Genomic DNA, 21,806 nt, shown 5'->3' with positions numbered 1-21,806 from the left:
TTTTACTCCTGTCAAAGTTGTACAAATGTCAGTCCATGTCACCATTCAGCTAAGTGTACTATCATTCAGAGGGTTTTCATCATCATTTCAGGTTCCAATGGGTCATTTTACACCTTGTTCATGGTTCAGTTGCGCCTAGGTAAGGTTCATATCTCTCTCCTAGGGTTTTGAAGGTAATTTCTCTTGGATGGTCAAATCATTAGAAAACTTGTATCCTGATGTTCATACACCTTCCCCTATCCTTAATGTACCTTATTAAACAATTCCCATCACTGAGATCCCCCAAATTCCTCATTTTCGCACAAACCCTAGTTTCTTGCTACAACTTGACAATTTTCTAGGTTAGGCCTATGTTTTGCCCTTTTGGATCCCTTCACCTCACTCAATCTTTGAAATTCCACTTTCCCCTACTTCCTAACATACCTCCATACTTTCCAAAATTTTCTCAAGAACTTAGAAGCCCGTTATCCCCTTCATTTCACTTCATTTTGGCAAATCCGCTGTTCCACACATCGGGATAGGTTTTACTCCAATGATGTTTCTGAGCAATAAAAGATTAATTTGGGAAAACCGAGAGAGGTATTTCTCCAAAATAGGACAAGGAAGAAAAACCTCCTTGACGTTTTACACAGGTGTCATGGTTTTATAGAAATGTCAAAAATACAGTTGCCTCGGGAGAATTGATGCATCTCTAAAGTGACCTTGGGAAAATCAAGTTTTCTCATAGCTTGGTTGACCAAATGACTTTCTTGATGAGTCCAATGATAACTAGACACAAAGAGATTTCCAATGAGCTATCATTAGCTCAATTTGGAGTTGAGGAAGTCTTTCAAAAGTTGATTGCAACAGCACTCTGCCTTTAGGCAGCCTCATTTGGCACATTTTGACCAGTCTTGGGAGATTTGATTTTTGACAGGGCAAATGAACTCAAAATTGAAAAATTCCAGTTGGGTTGGAAATTAGACTCAATAACCTTTCCAAAAAGCTATGCTATACTAATTTGGACATCAGGAAGGCCTCCACAAGTCTCCTGTAGAAAGCGCTACGCATTGGGTCACTGGCGTGGCACATAGAGCTGGCGCGACGCATTGGGCTGCCCTCCACAGTGCAAAAAATACACTAGCGCGGCGCATAGAGAAGGTGCGGCGCATTGGGTTTGAGGCGCGGCACATAGAACTGCCAAGCCTGATTCTTTCAAAAACTCCCTCAAATTTCCAAAATCACTCAACTCTTCTAGTGTGCAAGTAAGTCAAGACCTTTTCCTTGCTAGTAAAGGAGTTTTTCTTAAAGTTTATGGTGGTTGTGTAAAAGAAAATTCAAACCCTAATACCTTGAAATTTCTTAAAAGCCATTGCCTAGGGTTTTTACTTGTCATTTTTCTACCAAGTTTGTTCTACCACTCCCTCATTTTTTCACTCCTCCATTCATTTTCTCAGCTTATCCACCCATTCCCTAACTCCCATATTCAGTTATCCCTATCCCCAATTCCCATTTTCCCAAATCCTAACTACAAATCCAAAAACCCTAATTGCCATCCCAAACCCTAAATATCATCCCCAAACCCTTTCATTCCCTAAAACTTTACAGCTAGCATCAAACCCTCCCCTCATTAGTCCCACTCATCCATGGCGCTCAAAAACATGAAGGCAAAACCGACACGCTGCCAAGAGGAGGAAAATCAAATTGACCACACTTGAGCAAGAAATTCAAGCTGATCATGAATCTTGGCTTGAGAGGACAAAATTACACTTGGGAAAGGATGCTAGAGAAGACCAACAATGTGAAAACTATGTTGAGGCACATGGACCATCATTACTTGGCGAGAAACAAGGTGTGCCAAGCTAGAATCAGGAGCTTGAAGGCAAAGTTGAAGAAGAGAACGAGGAGGGAAAAAACACAAGATAAACTCTAGATCTTGGCTGAGGCTTCCTTAGCCCATCACAACACTTGATGGAGAAGACTCAACCCAAATTTCAAAAAATATGGGACACTTTTTGCATTTTTGAAATTTTTGGCACTAAAACACAGAAATTTCTGCTCTATGCGCCGCGCCACCCAGCGCTCGCTTTTGATGGAGGAATCATTTTGAGAAAAACTCAACATATTTGGATTTTTCATGAAAAAATATGCATGCTCACAAATGGACAAGAAATTTTGACAGGTTTTGAGCCCCCAAAAAGGTCAAAAACACCCTAAAAATGGCCTTTCTGCCCCTATTTTGACACACAGGAAGCAGTGTTGGGAGAATTGAGCTTTGGAGGGGAAAATGGAGGGAAAATTGAAAAATTCCACTTGGGTTGGAAATTAGACAGCCAGACCTTTCCAATAAGAACACTTGGAGTAAATTTGGACATCTATAAGGCCTCCAAAAGTGGGTCCAAATAGGCACTACGCATAGAGAATCACACGTGGCACATAGAGGGAAAATTGCCAATTTGACCAAGTATTGCTCTGTTTTTCGCCCAGTTTTGGCCAGTTTGACTTTTTCACTTTCTTAATGGAAAATTTGTGATGCAATTTAAGGTACATTGATGGATCATGATGTAAATATGTCAAATTTTCACTTATGGAGGTAGATTCATTGGTTAAAATGGCGTTTGAAATTGAATGAATCAGTTCCCTAGTTTCTAGAGGCAAGTTGTTCCACTGCCTGATTTCTAGTTCTCAGTTTAGAATTAGTTGGAATAGCTCCTAAAATTGTGAGCTCGACCCCTAGAGGCTAGGATGAGTTATGCTTTGTCAATATCTTATGATCTTTCAGTCATTAGCATGGTTGGAATTTTTAGAAAGCCTTGAGCTTCATTGTACACTCATGTCAGCATTTTGGCTAAGGAATTGAGACTAGGGTTTGTAGCACTCTTTGGGATCCATGTGGAAATTTGTCTTGGTACAATGCTTTTCTTTGTAATTTTGAATTTTCTTATATGTCATGTATGTCGTTCTCTATCTTGTTTCTTCTGAACTAAACAAACAAGAGTGTAAGTAGAATCCATTGAAATTGCAGTGTTCTACTTGAAGTTTGCTTTAGTTTCTTGATGTTTTCAGCTGTTTGGGGAGGATCCATGATTGCTCTTGCCCTATTCAACACCTCACCTGTCTATTCCTTTCATCTCATTCAATTTTAAGTGCCAAAAGCAATTGCCTACCTTGCCCCATTGAGATCTCTGCAAGACTGAACCTCAATTCCTGCACCCAAAATCTATCTTTCCATCTGAGCCAACAAAAACAACATTTTATTCAATCAAACTTTTGCACACATATACCTAGCCTAAGATCAGTGTTTCTATGAGTCATCTCAAGCCATCATCGATTATAATTTGCTGAGATTGACCCGGAGAGAGCCCTCTCCCGACCTGGTAGGGCTAGCTACCAGGTTAAACGTGGTTTGATGTTGGCCCTGGATCCTACCTTCCTCAGCCTAAGGTAAATCTAGGCTCTAACATAGTGGCGACCATACTGGGGAAGAGCTTATTTGTTTGGCAGTGTTTTTTCTTTATAAACTACAGACGGAGCATGAAGTTAGCCAGGTAGCCTTCGAAACGCTCTTGCTTTGCATTAGCAAAAGTAGATAAAAGCTGCTTCAATCAATCTCCAGTCTAGTCTTATAAGTTGAACATCTGACTTGCACATTGCCCCAGTAACATGTATCAAGTTCAGATCTGATTGTTGATGGTGGACAACGATCAGACACAGCAAGGATGAAATCATTCACCTGGCGATTCCAAATCATTTTTGAGATCAGATCCAAAGACTCCACTGGAGGATGAACCTAACCAGTAAAAACATGTAAGGACAATATGGATAGATCAAGTATTCAAGTTGGAATTTCATCCAAGACATTTTGTTCTTTGTTATAAATTATTTCTTTTCTTTTCCCGAGAATGTCAAGAAGGCTTTGCAAAGTATACTATGTTTGAGAAGAGATCCTTGGCCTACATTTGATTCCTTCCCTTTGAAGATTGTAAATACCAAATATTTGCATGCCTTTGAGCTTGATCAAGACCCTTCTTCTGAATCTTGTGATGACCGTCTTCAAAATGATGAACGTAAAGAGACCAAGACTGATTCTACACCTTTTATACATACCCCTATACCTTGTAAAATTCTAGATCAATACAAGCCTCTTATTTTACCTCTTATATCCCATGCTTTCCCTAAAAATCATGACCTGTATCCACCAAGATTTGATGGTGAACACGAAAACATCACTGTTGAGAGACGTGTTCTAAATTTTTAGTCTTTTCTTGACCTTTTTGAAGTTGATGAAGAGGATGTCAGTATTAGGTTTTTTGCTCTTTCTTTGCAAGGAAAAGTCAAGAGTTGGTTCAAAACCCTGCCTAATGGGAGCATCTCAGATTTCCAGTAGTTCATCAAAGTTTTCCTCGACAGGTGGGTGGTCAGACAGAACCCTTTCTTGATTATAGAAGAGTATAACTAGCTGAAAAGACTGCCAGGGGAGACAGTACAACCATTCTCTACCAGATTTAACCAAGTTTATTATTCAATGCCTATTAATATAAGACCTCCTCCTGGATCCGCTCTCTTGCACTACCCAGGTGCCTTTGATCCAGAAATGGAGTTTCAGCTGAGGGAAAGGAATCTTGCAACACTTGAAGAGATGCAGAATAGTGCAGTAGATGTAGAGGCTCATTTGCTGATCAGAAGGGCAAAGTTGAAGGAAGAAGAGATGAAAAACATAGATCCGTAGGAATCGACATCTCTAGAGGTAAAGCTTGACGTTTTGGTAAGTGCAGTGGAAGAGACAATGCAAAGGATCACCACAAGGAATGAGTATAGTGTTCAAGCCCATCGCTCACTGATTGAAGAAGAACAAGTTGTTGATCCAAAACATCTTCTTTCTTATCCCAGTTGTCATAGATATGATAATGATTGTTTTATAGATCATCTTGGAGAAGAGAGATCTGTTGATATGACATATATGCTTGATGATGTCTTTTATACTGATGATTTGCCTCAGTTTGATCAGTATGATGATGATTATGTTCTCCAAACAGAGGCTAATCTTGCAGCTAAATCAGCAGCTAGTTTGTGGGAGGAAGAAGTTCACTTGTAGTAGCTCAAGTATAGTAATCAACCGATGCACATCAGCTATGACAGTGACAAGGAAAGTGCAGCAAATTTTGAAGTAAGTGAAGGATCTTTTCCTTTTTGTTTTTCTTCGTTTCAGTTCATTAGAGACAACATTCATGCAATTAGAAATCAACTGTCGACAAGTCTTGATTTGGACCATCTTGAGGGCAATGAAAACCTTGTTTAAGACTTCTCATATCCAGATTTGCAGCCCCCGAATGCCATTGATTGTCAAGTTGCATATGAGGACTTGGAAGCTGGCACATACGATCAAATGATACAAGATGATTCCGTACCATTCTGTTTTGAGTCATTTCAGTTTCTGAAGGGAAAACAGCATAGTATATCTTCAAATGAGCAGCCTGTAGGAAATCATGTAATCTCATCTGAACCAATAGAAAATGGGTTGCAGCAGTCTTTTCAAGTTTTTCACGATCCAATAGCTGATGTGTTGGATAATGTCTGTAGTCAAAGTCCTTCTCCTATCTGTGAGTTGGACAAAAGTATTGATACAAACTTGATCTGGAAGTCGGTTTCTTTGTCATTTTCAACAAGAGTCTTGTCAGAAAGCTCAGATCAAAGTTTTCATTCATGGTATGAAGAGAAGAAAAGTAATCCATTGGATGAGCTAAGTCCCAGTGTGCATTAATTTCGAGATCCTTATGCAGTGTTTTTGGAGGCAAATAGAGAATCCATAGTATTCAACAGATTTCACAAGTTTTCATGGCAGTTGCCTTTCAATAGTTCTCTTTGTTGTTCATAAGCAAGCACTTGTGGAGAATTCAAACAACAGCTGGAGTACTTACTTGGTTGCATTGGTTGTTTCATTTCACTTGATCAGGTGATGAATGAAACTGTTAGAGTTGGTTTTGATGAATAAGCTATACTTTAAGCATCATTTCCATTTTTTCAGTTGTGTTTAAGTATTGAGTCAATTGAGTGAGAGTCAGTTTGTGTTGTCAAGTCATCAGTTTTCAGTCATGCATTTCAGCTTCAGTTTTTGACTCCATTGCCCAATGGACGAAGGCACTGTCTGCTTTCCAAAGATCTGTAGTTCTTGGCACCTCCAAGGAGCTACCATCCCCATTGGAGCCAATGTTAGTGTCAGTTTTTGCAGCCTTCCTCCAGTGATCAAACATGCTCTTACAAAGTGATTTTAAGGTGTCAAGGTCAAATTTTGTCATTTCAGTGAGTCTTCAAGCAAAATTTGGTCACTAGGCATTAGGTCTAGGGTTTTATTTTACTCCTATCAAAGTTGTTCAAATTTTGGTCCATGTCACCATTCAGATGAGTGTACCATAATTCAAAGAGTTTTCATCATCATTTCAGGTTCTAATGGGTCATTTTACACCTTGTTCATGCTTCAGTTGTGCCTAGGTAAGGTTCATTTCTCTCTCCTAGGGTTTTGAAGGTAATTTCTCTTGGATGGTCAAATCATTAGAAAAAACTTGTATCCTGATGTTCATACACCTTCCCCTATCCTTAATGTGCCTTATTAAACACTCCCCATCACTGAAATCCCCCAAATTCCTCATTTTCGCACAAACCCTAGTTTCTTACTACAACTTGACAATTTTCTAGGTTAGGCCTGCGTTTTTCCCTCTTGGACCCATTCCCCTCACTCAATCTTTGAAATTCCACTTTCCCCTACTTCCTAACATCCCTCCCTACTTCTCAAAATTTTCTCAAGAATTTAGAAGCTCTTTATCCCCTTCATTTCACTTCATTTTGACAAATCCCTTGTTCCACACATCGGGATAGGTTTTACTCCAATGATGTTTTTGAGCAATAAAAGATGAATTTGGGAAAACTGATAGAGTTTTTTGTCCATAATATGCCAAGGAAGAAAAATATCCTTCACTTTTTACACAAGTTTCATGGTTTTAGAGAAATGTCAAAAATACAGTTGCCTCGGGAGAATTGATGCACCTCTAAAGTGACCTTGGGAAAATCAAGTTTTCTCCTAGCTTGGTTGGCCAAATGACTTTCTTGATAAGTACAATAATAACTAGACACAAATATCTTTCCAATGCACTATCATTAGCTTAATTTGGGGTTGAGGAAGTCTTTCAAAAGTTGACTGCAAGAGCACTCTGCCTTTAGGCAGCCTCATTTGGCACATTTTGACCAGTCTTGGGAGATTTGATTTTTGATAGGGAAAATGAACTCAAAATTGAAAAATTCTAGTTGGGTTGGAAATTAGACTCAATAAACTTTCCAAAGAGCTATCCCAAACCCAATTTGGACATCAGAAAGGCCTCCAAAAGTCTCCTGTAAAAAGCACTACGCATTGGGTCACTGGCACGGCGCATTGGGCTGCCCTCCACAGTGCAAAAAATACACTGGCGCGATGCATAGAGAAGGCACAGCGCATTGGGTTTGAGGCATGGTGCATAGAGCTGCCAAGCCTGATTCTCTCAAAAACTCCCTCAAATTGCCAAAATCACTCAACTCTTCTAGTGTGCAAGTAAGTCAAGACCTTTTCCTTACTAGTAAAGGAGCTTTTCTTAAAGTTTATGGTAGTTGTGTAAAAGAAAATTCAAACCCTAATACCTTGAAATTTCTCAAAAGCCATTGCCTAGGGTTTTTACTTGTCATTTTTCTGCCAAATTTGTTCTACCACTCCCTCATTTTTTCACTCTCCCATTCATTTTCTCAGCTTATCCACCCATTACCTAACTCCCATATTTAGTCATCCCTATCCCCAATTCCCATTTTCCCAAATCCTAACTACAAATCCCCAAACCCTAATTGCCATCCCAAACCCTAAATATCATCCCCAAACCCTTTTATTCCCTAAAACCCTACAGCTAGCATAAAACCCTCCCCTCATCAGTCCCACTCATCCATGGCGCTCAAAAACATGAAGGCAAAACCGGCAAGCTACCAAGAGGAGGAAAATCAAATTGACCACACTTGAGCAAGAAATTCAAGTTGATCGTGAATCTTGGATTGAGAGGACAAACTTGCACTTGGTAAAGGATGCTAGAGAAGGCCAACAACGTGAAAAATATGTTGAGGCACATGGCTCGTCATTACTTGGAGAGAAACAAGGTGTGCCAAGCTAGAATCAGGAGCTTGAAGGCAAAGTTGAAGAAGAGATCGAGGAGGCAAGAATTGCAAGATAAACTTCAGATCTTGGCTAAGGCTTCCTTGGCCCATCACAACACTTAATGGAGAATACTCAGCCCAAATTTCAAAAACATTTGGACACTTTTGCATTTTTGAAATTTTTGGCACTAAAACACAGAAATTTCTGCTCTATGCATCGTGCCACTCGGTGCTTGCTTTTGATGGAGGAATCATTTTGAGAAAAACTCAACATATTTGGATTTTTCATGAAAAAATATGCATGCTCACAAATGGACAAGAAATTTTGATAGGTTTTGAGCCCCCAAAAAGGTCAAAAACACCCTAAAAATGGCCTTTCTGCCCTTATTTTGACACACAAGAAGCAGTGTTGGGAGAACTGAGTTTTGGAGGGGTAAATGGAGGCCAAATTGAAAAATTCCACTTGGGTTGGAAAGTAGACAGCCAGAAATTTCCAACAAGAACACTTGGAGTGAATTTTGACATCAGGAAGGCCTCTAAAAGTGGGTCCAAATAGGCACTACGCATAGAGAATCACGCGCGCACATAGAGGGAAAATTGCCAGTTTGATCAATTATTGCTCTGTTTTTCGCCCAGCTTTGGCCAGTTTGACTTTTTCACTTTCTTAATGGAAAATTTGTGATGTAATTTAAGGTTCATTGATGGATCATGATGTAAATGTGTCAAATTTTCACTTATGGAGGTAGATTCATTGGTTAAAATGTTGTTTGAAACTGAATGAATCAGTTCCCTAATTTCTAGAGGCAAGTTGTTCCACTCCTGATTTCTAGTTCTTAGTTTAGAATTAGTTGGAACAGCTCCTAAACTTGTGAGCTCGACCCCTAGAGGCTAGGATGAGTTATGCTTTGTCTATATCTTATGATATTTCAGTCATTAGCATGGTTGGACTTTTGAGAAAGCCTTGAGCTTCATTGTACACTCATATCAGCATTTTGGCTAAGGAATTGAGACCAGGGTTTGGAGCACTCTTTGGGATCCATGTGGCAATTTGTCTTGGTACAGTGCTTTTCCTTGTAATTTTGAATTTTCTTATATGTCATGTATGCGATCTTGTTTCTTCTGAACTAAACAAACAAGAGTGTAAGTAGAATCCATTGAAATTGCAGTGCTCTACTTGAAGTTTGCTTTAGTTTCTTGATGTTTTCAGTTGTTTGGGGAGGATCCATGATTGCTCTTGCCCTATGCAACACCTCACCTTTCTATTCCTTCCATCACATTCAATTTTAAGTGCCAAAAGAAATTTCCTACCTTGCCCCATTAAGATCTCTGAAAAACTGAACCTCAATCCCCGCACCCAAAATCTACCTTTCCATCTGAGCCAACAAAAACAACATTTTATTCAATCAAACTTTTGCACACATATACCTAGCCTAAGATCAGTATTTCTATCAGTCATCTCAAGCCCTCATCGATTATAATTTGCTGAGATTGACCCGGAGAGAGCCCTCTCCTGACCTGGTAGGGCTAGCTACCAGGTTAAGCGTGGTTTGATGTTGGCCCTGGATTCTACCTTCCTCAGCTTGAGGTAAGTCTAGGCTCTAACATATTCAAAGGATCTCTTAGCCTCAATGGTCCATTTTATGGTCGAATCTTTCTTCAACATGTTATTCAATGATCTAATTAATTCTTCTAAGTTAGAAATAAATCTCCTAAGAAAGTTAATCTTTCCTAAAAGGCTTGTAATTCTCTGAAGCTCCTAGGATGTTGTAATTGTAAGATGGCTTCAATTCTTGCAGGATCTATTCAAATACCATCTTTAGATATTATGTGTCCTATCAATTTTCCCTCTTCTAACCCAAATAAATATTTTTTAGGATTCAAAGAAATTCCATACTTCCTACATTTGATGAAGACCCGCCTTAGATGATCTAGGTGTTGTTTATCAGATTTTGAGAATACAGTGATATCATCTAAGTATATTACTAGGAAGTCATGAATCTCCTTAACAAAAACTATGTCCATAGCTCTTTGAAAGGTGGCCCCTGCATTCTTTAATCCAAAAGGCATTTTCAAATATATGAATGTGCCCCAAGGAGTAGTGAACGTTGTTTAAGCCTGGTCATCTAGGTGAACTAAAATCTGATTGTAACCAGAAAACCCATCCAATAATCAGATTCTGGTTTACCCTGCTACCCTTTGTAATATATGATCCATTTTAGGGAGAGGGTAATTATCTTTGAGTGAAAATTTATTGAGATTCCTGAAATCAACACAAAGTCTGATCTCACTAGTCTTTTTCCTTGTTGGCACCGAATTTGAAACCCAATTAGAGAATCTAATTGGTGCTATTCTCTTGGCTTCATACATGCTTCTAATTTCCTTTTCAATAGAAAGCAATAGAATAGATTAATCCTCCTAAGCTTCTGTCTAAAAGGCTTTTGGTTTTCTTTCATGGGGATGGTGTGTTGTATTATGCTGGTGTCATAGGACTTGAGGTCCTCATAACTCCAAGCAAAGACATCTTGGAATTCCTTTAGTAATTCAACGTATTTCACTTTTTCAGTAGGAGGTAAGGATTTTGAAAGTTTGATAAATTTTGGGTTTTTCTCAGTGCCTATATTACATTCCTCTATATCAGATTTTAAGGGTTCCATTTTTGGTTTTCTAGAGACATCATTTGAATCAAATAAGTCTTCCAAAGGAGTTAATCTTTTGGGAAAAAAGTTATCTTTGAGATTGATGATTTCAGAATCTTCGTTAGTTATCTCTTGAATTTCAACTTGCTTTAGGTTTTGTACATCTGATTTTGTAAATCTAGTGGGATGGAATCTATCTATCTCTTCATGTTCTAATTTGTTAATTTCTATTTTATCTTTAAGATCAAGGTCTGCTGTTATGTCAGTATCTATATTACTATTTAAAAATTCTTCTTCTAGAGTTAAAAAATTATTTATCTATTGGTCATTAGTAAATACTTGCTAGTTTTTCAAGCTATCTGGGATAGCAAGTCTATGCCTAACCTTAGCAGTATACTAATGGTTAGGTTGGAATGGTAACTTACAAGTGCTAGCAAACATTGCTAAACTATGAGCCTGCATATTATGTTACCTTGGGATGACTACAAGCTTAGTTTCTAGAAAAGTGTTCAATATTTTTACAATTGTTCCTCTATAAAAACTTAATCTAGGGTCTTTGGTCATATAGACAACATTAATTTGTTTTATAACCAATTCAGAATCTCCCATAATAAAAAATCTTATAGCTCCTAACTTTCTAACCAATTTGAGACCTAAAAGAAGTGCTTCATACTCAGCCATGTTGTTAGTGCATTTGAAATTCAATATGTAAGCATGGCCCTCTGAGTAATCATTCTCTAAATTGTAAATCCACACTCCTGCTCCTGCTCCTAATTTATTCACTAACCCATCAAATTCAATATGCCATAATATTTCATGTTCATAATTCTTACTATCTGGGGGGACAAAATCTTGATTGATTAAGGTGTCTTGATCATTTTTTTTATTTGAAAACTCTTGAGTTTGGATGATTTCATTGTGAGATGTATTTGCAATTTCTTTTGGTTCTGAAATAGCACTGTTTGAAGTAGTTTCTTATGTTTGTTCAACATTGTACAGAATAAAATAATCAATGTCAGAATGCATGTAATAGATACGAAAGTTCTAAGGCCTATCCTGGCTATTCACTACATATTTCATTAGGGTTTCTCTGTACAGTTTTTTAGGATGTCCAAAGACTGAAATTGTGGCATATGACATGTCAAGTTGCTAAGATCCCTAGAGTTTAGCCCCCCATGATCTAGATAATAGCATGCCATTTAGGTGGTATATCAGCAACAATTATGTCCATGAGAATGGTCTTAGCAGGATATTGTACTAAGGAAACACACAGTCTTTAATTGACCCTAGACAATTTACTTGACTTGAATCAAATGAAAAGCAGTCCTTGTAAGGCCTAGTGATGTCGAAGTTTAATTTTTTCATAATAGATTTAGGCATTAAATTGTGTGAAGCCCCAAAATCTAACATTGCATTGTGTAAGATTTTATCATGAATGTTAAGGCTAATATAAAATGGTGGCATCCCTCCTTCTAATGGTTTTCCATTAACATCAAGACCGAATATCAACTCAGGCTGATCATCAAACAAGTTGACAGATCTTCATTCTCAACAAAGTTTAAGGTTTTGCTTATTTCAAATTTACAGGTTTCATTTTTAATCAGCTCTGTTAAGGGAACTAATATTTTCAGTTTAGCCATCTCTGCGCCCAAATTGAAAGGCAAAGGGGCTCTCTCTGTTTGAGGGCTTGGAATTTTCATGGCAAGAGTTTGAATAGATTGCTCTCCTTTTTCTGCATTTGAAGTATCTTTTTGTGGATTTTCTAATATGTTGTTTGGAGATTTCTCCACTGTCTCCTTGGAGGGGATTGAAGTGGATGATTGATCATTAGGGGGTTGGTCATGGGTTATATCCACAATGGTGGGGCTAGAAGGGTTCTGATTTGGTCTAGGGAGGATTTGGAGAATTTTAGTAAATGGAGTTGTTTTGATTTTCTTATATTGATTTGGTATTGCTTTCTTGTTTTGGTCAGGATAATCAGTGTTCTTTTTACTCCTCAAGTTGTATTGATTGTTCACTTCGAAGATAGTAGAATCATACCCTTGCTTATAATTGAACGATTCTTCGGATTGGGTCTGTAATTGTTGAAGCATATGTAATTCCTAATCATCTTGAGTCAAAAATACATTTTCCTTATCATCTAATCCCATTAGGTTAAATTGTGTCTCTTGTTCAGGGTCTTCTAAATGGGATGTTTCAGCATAGTTTTCTTGAAAATGAGGCCTAATACTCTAATCATGTCCATTTTTTCCAGTGTTTTGATTTTGATTTTTTCTAAAGTTTGGATTTATCACCAGAGGTGCTTATTGATTATCTCAGTGAGGCTTCATTTCAATGTTTTCTATCCTATCCATCAGTTTTTCCATTCCTTTGGTTAGGGCATATATTTTAAGGTCAGAGGGTGAGGCTTCATCTTTCAAGGGTCCTCTCCTTTCATTCCTAACCCTAGCTCTTTTTGCTAGCAAATTAGCTTCTACACTAACTGCTACACTTTGCATGTCTTCTAAAGTTGGAGGATTTCTCTCTCTCAGTTGGAATGCCATATCAGTATCAAACCCATCAGGAAACATTGTCAGAGCTAAACCAGGTGGGGGTCTAAGATTAACTGGTATTACATTGTATATATTGTTAAATATGGTACAGTAATCCTGGACTATTTCATTTGGTCCTCTCCTAATGTTTTCATATTCTAAAAGGATCTGCAGAGAGTTCTTTTTCCTTTCCCATCTATTTAAAAAATGCTGATAAAATACTTCTAAAGTGTTTATGCTATTAGTAGGTAAAGCTCTAAACCATGTTTTTACATCACCAGCTAGAGTCTGAGCAAAAAGTCTCATTTGGACATCTCCAATGTCAATTTCATGTAATTCAAAGAAATTTGTCATTTTGTTTGTATGTTGTTGTGCTGTGTAAGTTCCTATGCCATCAAATTGGACAATTTTGTTCTGGTAATCTTGTGGCATGGCACCACGTGGAGTAAGTAACACAAGAGGAGCATATCTATTTGCCATGGCTCTAAGTTGGGCAAGACTAAGAAGTGGGGTTGGGGTACCAGGAGGTGATACAGTGGTTGATGAAGAACTGGGAGTAATGGGTGACTGATGTGTAATGATAGGTTGGTGGGGAAGTGAAGGTATAAATGGAGTTGAGGAATGAAATTTAGAGGTGGAAGGGAATAATGGTGAACAAAGGGGAGTTGAAACTGTTTCAGAAAGCTCAGGGATCTTAGCAGTAGTAAGGGATGAATGAGGGGAATTTAGAATATATTTATTAATTGACAGGTTTGCCTTTTGGACTTCAAGATCTGTAATAAACTCTGGATCTAGAACTATATGATCAAGTGCACTTTCAGACCTGGTTCTAAGTAGGTAAAGGTCAAATGACTCATCAAAGGGGAGGTCTTCTAAAAACAACCACTCATCAGGGCATGAATATGCTTTGATAGAAGGTATTCGACTGATTGAACTTTCTTGTCTTCTGTATATTCTCGAAATCAAGTTAGGATTATCAAATACTAGGGTAGGGTTTGGATCAGGATTGGCCCTAATATAGTGAGTTCTCCTTGAAGCCAGTGTTTCGAACTTTTATAGTTACTTTCTTTTTGTAAAATTTTGTAAATATCTTCTAATAAACCCTTCAAGAGGCTTGAAATAAAGATTTGAAATTTTTTCAAAGGTTTATTAAGACTGAGGATTTGAGTCCCCAGTATGGTCGCTACTATGTTATCACTCATAAGTCTTCCCTAGAAGTTATCAAAAGAAGGAATAATTCGAGGTAACCACAAACCAATCTTTAGACTCAGGTTCTAGCCATCCTAAGTCCAGAGAGGGCTCTCTCTTTATAATTTAACTTTGTTTGGGCAGGATTTTAGGCTAGTTCTTAGTGTTCATAAGGTGTTGATTTTGGTGGGGTGGTGGAATTCTAGGAACAGATGGATAGAGCTGGTTTCTTCAGGCCATTTGGCTATGGATTCAATAAAAGGATAGCATAATTGGATTAGATCATTAAAGGGAGTGTTCTCGGGGTAGGCTAGCAAAGAAAAAGGTAAATCTTCAAAGGGCTGATGGATGGAATGATTCTAACCAAGATGAAGGGCACTTAAGAATCCTTGGACTGGGATCAGAATGAGGAACAGAGGGTGATCATCAACAAAGGGAAATTAATAATCCTTTGCCACATAGACCACAAGGAAAACCACAGAAGCTAAGGAGCAGCTAAGAATTCCCTAGCTAAGACGGTTTAGGATAAAACATTAAGAATGTAAACAATCAAGACAGAGTGCTTTGAAGCAAGTTCTAAAATATCATTCCTAGTTTAACATTCAGATTTCATAGAAACACATATGATTATTAAGAAACATAAGGAGAAACAATAATACACATGAGAGAATACTTATTTAATTTTCGCTTTACACAAGAATCCTGAAAAATTTCTAAGCTTTATTCCATGATCCAGCAAGCCAATCCAGTTTTTGATACAATAAGACTTTAATTTGAGAGAAAAGTCTACAAAAATGTCTTTGAATCCACACTAAATACTTCGAAATATGAAGTATTTATTCAAAAATTATTACAAATTATCTCATAACAGTTTGATATGTAATTAAGGAAATAAAAATATCTTCAAGCATGAAGATAGAGACAGATGGAAAACTACATCACATTGTCCATCTTATTGTGGTAGCGTTGGTTATTGCAGTTGGATTTGAGCCCTTTAAGCTAGCTGATATTTGTACGCTGGAATCATCTTTATCTTTAATCTTTTACTGATACTCTTTAACCTGCTACTCTTTGACCCTATTGATCTGTCTCTTACCTGTTTCATCTGGCTGCTTTCAGATTTATTGTGGTAACTTATAGTAAATCTATCATATTTTCCCACCATTCATCCTTAGGTAACTTTACTTTGAGCATTCTTCTGTAGATTTCATCTGCCTCTGTGTATTTGGAAAAATTAGGCTTGGTGACAAACAAATGTTTCACCTCATGCTCTAGAAAAAACAAATTCTCCAAAGTATCATACAATACTTTTCTAGTTGGCAAGGCTTTGATACCTGAAGTGCTTGCTTATTCCTTGGCCAACTTCCTTAGTCTATCAGTGTATTCCAATTGGGTCATAAGTTTATCATGGATAAGCATAGGACTGGGAAGGCCTTTGTCCCTCAAAATTTGAAATTTGATCATGAATCTGTCAATGGCCACCTGCATGTTATGGCATTTTTCCTCTAAGTTGACTGTAAGGTTTCTTTTTGAAAGAATCCTTTTGACTTCCTGGATGGCTTCAATCCTGTCCTCTATACCAAGCTCATTTAGCTCATGTCTATTCTTGTTGTTTAGGAAGTGGATGAGTCGATTTTCATCCTCAGCTTGATCTCCCAAATCTTCCCTTACTTTCTAAATAGCCTCAGTGGCCACTTTCACCAATTTAGTCTATTCAAATATAACTTGAATTGATGGCCAAATATCATTGATAGAGTCAATGATATTGGCCTAGAGCATCTCTTTGGTATGTCCTATTGGCTTTTACAGTGTTAAATCTTTTTCTAGGACCTTGATCTTCTCACCCATCCTTAGGGCTTTCTGTGTTTCTTCTCTCTGTTGAATTTGGGCAAGCTTACAGTCAATTTCTAAGCTTGCCAATTTCTCTCTTAGCCTTTTGAGCTATGTTGCCTGGATGGACATCTCCTCTATGGCTTTTACCAGCTCTGTTGTTTTCTCTGTTGAAGTACCTGCTGTAGTAGTTTCAGTAGTGATTGGCAGTGTTATGGAAGGTGGATCTGTGGGTGCTAATGTTGAAGGAATTGCAGTAGGAACAGTGGGAATAATGGTCCTAGAAGTGGTGGCCAAGTCACTTTGTTTGGACTGAATCAATGTGTCTAGCTCCTTCTTTATTTCTTTTAATTGGTCATTTAGCTTTAGGACCAAGTCCATAAGCTCTTCTTGACCTTTTTGTGTCTCTAGGACTTCTGCTATTTGTAGGTGATGTAATGGTGGAATCTTGAGTTGATTCTTCAAAGCAACTATGTCATCATTCTTCTTCTTAATCAATTTTTAGGTGGCCTGTACATCTTTGGGATCGTGTCCCAACTCAACGATTAAGTCCTCTAAGGACTTGACTCTAGTGTCTTTGTCCTATGAAGAGGCCTTCTCCAATTGGAACTGAGTTGATATGTTATTCAGGGAGTTTGCAATTGGTGGGCTGCGATGGATTTCCCTGTTAAAGTGGATTATATCATCTCCCCTGTCCACTTGTGTAGTTCAATCTGGTCAATAGGATGTATGTCATTTTCCAATACTTCGAATTCTATCTTTTTGAAGTCTGCTACTGTTCTTGGTTGCTAAGTAGTGGGCTTCATAAATGTCATCTGCATTGTGCCTTCTTTCACATCATAGGCTGACATAAGCCTTATCTGATTGGTAGGTGCCATATTTAGGTATTGTTCATAAGTTTGGGCTTTTAGCCTCTCATTCCTGGCTTTTATGTCCTTGTATCTTTCTCTAATGTCTTGGTCTCTGTCAGCTGTCATCCTGAATGAGGACACTTCAACACTTTGTTGCCTTTCCAACATCTAAGTGTGTGATGTGGAAGGTTCTAGTGTGCCCCCAGAGGGAGTGGCATGCTTGCTTCCTTCTCTTTCTATGCTAGTGGCCCCAACTATTTCTTCTATGAATTCTTGTTCAGAGATAGGATTTATCCTTTGCCTTTTGACCAAGTTGGTCTCTACATATGCCTGTGTGGTTTCTTCTCCTGAAGTTGTGGCCTCTACCCTATTTCTTTTGAGGTTTTTCTCCTCATTTAGAGGAGTTTGCAAGGCTGGGGGAGTACTCATGATGGACTCTAATATACCTATTTGATTAAACTCCTCTTATAGGTCTGGTTGTTCTGACTCTTCTTGCACCTAGGATTCTTCTTCTACATGTGATTCACTTTATGCCTAAGATTCTCCTTGTGCCTGAGATTCTCCTTGGACTTGAGATTCTCCTAGTACCTGCAGGAAAGAACCCTCATCAAGCCGTTTCTCTAGATCAATTAGAGCATTTTCAACGACAACTTCAGTGCTATCCCTATCCACTAAAGTATTCTCCACCCATTCCAATTTATTTGCATATTTTTCTATTTCAGGGATTCGGTGGTGAAAGTAGGGAGCCATCTTGTTTTTCTGCCTTTTGTTGCAGATGAAGTCCAAGGGATCATATCTCCACATGAAGCTATGTTTTAGTTTAAGTCTCTGAAGGATTTTCTCTACTTCTTTTCCAGCTTCTCGGCTATTACACACAAAGGGGCCCAGTTGATCTTTGATCCTAAGCTGGGCCTTCTTTTTGGCTTTAATGAAATGCACCTCATCTGAATTGATTATCTGCCTGTAGTACTCGAGAGAAAATAACCTCATTGGGAGGTATCTAGGTAGCTTATATGGGGCCAACTCATAGCCATAGATCCTAATTTTAGTGTGATTTTGGTACAAGTACCAATCTCCCACTTTGTGTTGTTTTGAAAGCTGTAGGATCCTCCTCATATCTGAATTGATCCTTGGAGGAGGGCTTCCTAATAGTATGGTTATTATAGGATGTACAAAAATATCTATGAAGTTTGTGTATGGATATGGTGAGTCAGACTTATGGATAAAAGGAGTCCAAAATATCACTGACCTAGGGTGACCTTTAGTATCAAGCTTTTGGAGAGTAAAGGGGAACTTGTCAGCTTGGTAATATAGAAGAAGGTGTTACAAAATTGAGGAATGCTTGAATACTCTCTCATTACTCATCCTAAGAAATTGGTCATGCATCTTATCAGCTATGAACTTGGCATAATCATGCATGACCCCAAGAGGCTATCCTAGAGAGAAAATGGACGTGAAGGCTAAGATGATTTCATCTATATACTCACTAGTGATATAGGTTAAGACACAAGAAATCATTTCTACAATGTCCTGACCAAATGGGGAAAATATGGTAGCCACATATGGGTGAGGATCTTTTGGGATATGCTTTTCCTCCCTGATGAAGGTTTGGAACATCTCAACAAGTTTGGCAGTGGTAAGCTTAGGGAATGTGTCTAGTAGGTCTCCAATTGAAATAGGGGTTAGATTTTTCCCTAGTTGAAGTTGTAGCATTTCATTGATTGACTCAACAGTGATGGTGAAAAGTATGGTTTGGTCAGGGGACATCACTGCTCTTTGACTGGGAATGTAGTTTGCATGGCAATAATGGACAATTTCTGGAAAGATGTGTACCTCAGGAAATTGATACTTGGGAAAATTAGACTCCCAAAGACCAATTTTATCGGCGTGGTTGAGGTATTGATCTCTATATCAATAGTATAGTTTGATAGGGGATTCAAGGACAGAGGTGTCCTTGATTTGGAAATATTTATCAGCAAGGGGAAGGTGGTCCAAGTCCAGGTGAGGAGTGGAAATTGGTTTAACATCCATGGAAATTGGGGCTACCATTCTCAGTTCTTGTGGATTTGAGAATGGGGGAGGTAAATTGTCAGTCTTTAAGGTAATGGTGGTTCAATTCCAGGTGGGTTTTAGTTACTAGAGTTTCCCTTTAATTTCAATTAAGAAAACTTAGTGACTGTTTCAGAAATTGACAGGGTTTTTCAATGGATTCTGGCTTAAATACTTGGAATTTGAAGAAAACTGGGTCTAAACAAGGTGAATGGCAACTGTGAATGGTCAAAAAAGCTTCAAGCTAGCTGGAAGACAATCTGGGAGCTTTATAGTGTCTTCAGGGTGCAATTGTACGTGGGTTGACAGCTTGGACGTTCACAGACGCGTGCATGGAAGTTTTCAGTTGAAAAAAATGATAAAAACAATAATTTGGGGCTTTTTTGGATTTATGCGTGAAAAGTCAATTTGGCGGGTACAGGTGTACAGTGGCTGTTTATCACGTAGCGAAGTGAACAATGGCAGTTTTGGCATGTAGCGGGATGGTGGTAAGTGGTTTGCTTCGCACAGCTTTTGGGCGCTTGGCAGTGTTGGGGGGAGGCCGCCCGATTCCATTCATTGAGCGCCACATCACCTCGGGGACTTGTTCATGCCTCTAAAATTGCTGCATCAACATCGGGGAAAACCACCTAGTCTAGGCCTTAGTGCATCTCCTTTTCCATTTGGTGTGGTGGCTCCGACTGGATGTAATGGGACCAGTTTCCTAGTGATATATGAGTTGATGGGTGATTGGTTTGTAATGTATAATGGAATTGATAAGTGTTCTATTCTACAATGAAAAAATATACAAAGATAACTAATATATCCCGGGTATTCTTCCAATAACGCGATTCTTGATTATTTCTATTAACAAATAACCATAAAGATGAATTATTCATAAAATAGAAATATGCATTCATATGATGATTACTTTGTTTAAGTAGTTAAACAAAGTAATAATAATAACATCATCGCATTGATCATAATATATCACCGACATATATATTCAAATGATAACAATTCTTAAAACATTTAGAAATGACAAGCTAAAGAATTGCTGGAGAAACATATATATATATATATATATATATATATATATATAATAGCAATGTTGAAAAATGTTCATCCACATAGAGAAATGAAACAAAAACAGAGATAATAGTACCGTATGCATTTGGATTTTCCCGATATAAATAACATTCAAATTCTGCTTTCTAATTTGGGAATGCCTTCAAAAGATGCAATAGTGCAAATCTCATAAGAGCCTCTTTGTCAAAATGCAAAACTCTGGTCCAGACTTTTATAAAAAAATATATCGAAAGTATAGTAGTGCAACTTCTGAGTCAAGTTATAATACAAATTGCAGACCCTTTCCAAAAACATGAAAGGGTCTTTAAATACTAATAACGACAACAAACTATGAATGAAAATCGCTATGCACTGGTATAACCAAAAGACATATAAATCTGGGATTTATCGTGAAAATAGCATTGTTGTGGAGGTCGAATGGATTCACTGTATCGGTTTATTTTCCTTTGATTGCAGTTGACAGATTGCAAGCAGGAGCCGGATTTCCAGTGGCTGACTCATCTTGAAGTGCAGCTGGGCTGTATAGGTGGCATCGAAGAGTTCGGAGACCATGCAGTTGATTGCATCTGAGAGACACTTCATGGCCATCTGCTGACTATGAGGCTTGACAAAGAAAAACTAGAATGTTTCCCATGTCAAGCTTTGTATTCCTCCGATCAATTTTTCCCTGTGTGTCAGCTCTTGTTTCCAATTTTGTTCCAACAACTTTTCCTGTGGGAGTTTACCTGGAGAGCAATTTGTGATCATATTAGTCATATGCAAACTGTTTATCAATTTGATCAGATTATTTGTTGCGGCTCTGCATCTGGACGTGGCTCTTTTGGCTTTCATTAATTGTGACTCCCATTCGGAAAACAAGATTTCCTTATGTGATTCTTGTATCTTTGGTAGATTTGTAGCTATCCCTTCTTTTGAATCTTGTCATGATAGAAAATTGGTTAATTTTTCATCTGCCTTATCTAATTCAAACCTAGCATCTACTGATTTTTCAATCATAGATGCAGAAATATCACATAAGGGGGTGGCCAATGATATATTATGACATAGAATATCCAATTGTTGGGATAAAGCCTTGGTTATTTCCAGGGTTTCTATTCTGAATTCATTTACCTATGGATATCCTTTGAACCATTCTATCTGGTCTTTCATTTGCGCGATTTGTTCTTCTTTTAATTTCTTCTCCTGCTCACTCAACAGCTACAGTCTACTCAACTCCTGAGACAACTCCTGTTGTTTATGGAGAGTCTGTTCATCAATCCTCTGCTTTTCTAGTTTTAAATGGTCTTTCAATTGTTCATTTTGTTGCCTCTGTTCTATCAACTGTTGCTTAAGCTAATATATCTTTTGTTGTTGTCCAACTGATTGTGCTTCCAGTTGGATGATTACTTGGTCTTTTTCTCTCATCAGGTGGCTGACCTCTGAGGCCTTATCCATTGTCACTGTTGTGTAAGCTCCTACATACTATGACAGATTTGTTAAATCCTCAGAGGGATTGACCTTTGCTTGCCATA

At 38.1% G+C, this 21,806-nt stretch overlaps 1 pseudogene; it reads left to right on the top strand.

Annotated features, from left to right (window-relative positions):
- Positions 1 to 20,865, top strand: part of LOC149142694 (uncharacterized) — a 71,666-nt pseudogene extending 50,801 nt beyond the window's left edge.
- The last annotated feature ends 941 nt before the right edge of the window (positions 20,866 to 21,806 follow it).

This window comes from Pinus tabuliformis, chromosome X (assembly GCF_031772625.1).
Source record: "Pinus tabuliformis cultivar Carrire ecotype Pingquan chromosome X, CPIR1, whole genome shotgun sequence".
In the NCBI taxonomy this organism is placed as follows: domain Eukaryota; kingdom Viridiplantae; phylum Streptophyta; class Pinopsida; order Pinales; family Pinaceae; genus Pinus; species Pinus tabuliformis.
The sequence above is the reverse complement of the archived record's forward strand: the minus strand, read 5'-3'. Positions and strand labels throughout refer to the sequence as shown.